Genomic DNA, 221 nt, shown 5'->3' with positions numbered 1-221 from the left:
TTTAGGTTTTAAGCAGAAGTTTTCCTTTTTTCCCTTCAAGCTCAGCGGGTGGTTGGATTGCCACTGAGGTTAATTCCAATTAAAACAGATGACGAATTCATCTTGCTACTGCAGTGGGAGCTCACTGCAGACACCATCTGTAGTGTAAAACAGGATAAATGCCAAAGCAAACCAAGAGACAAATTACTTTGCCTGTCACATCCTGCTGCATCACCCAGTGT

This window comes from Haliaeetus leucocephalus, unplaced genomic scaffold (assembly GCF_000737465.1).
Source record: "Haliaeetus leucocephalus isolate CR32 unplaced genomic scaffold, Haliaeetus_leucocephalus-4.0 Scaffold388, whole genome shotgun sequence".
Classification (NCBI taxonomy): Eukaryota; Metazoa; Chordata; class Aves; order Accipitriformes; family Accipitridae; genus Haliaeetus; species Haliaeetus leucocephalus.
This window is presented reverse-complemented; position numbering follows the sequence as displayed.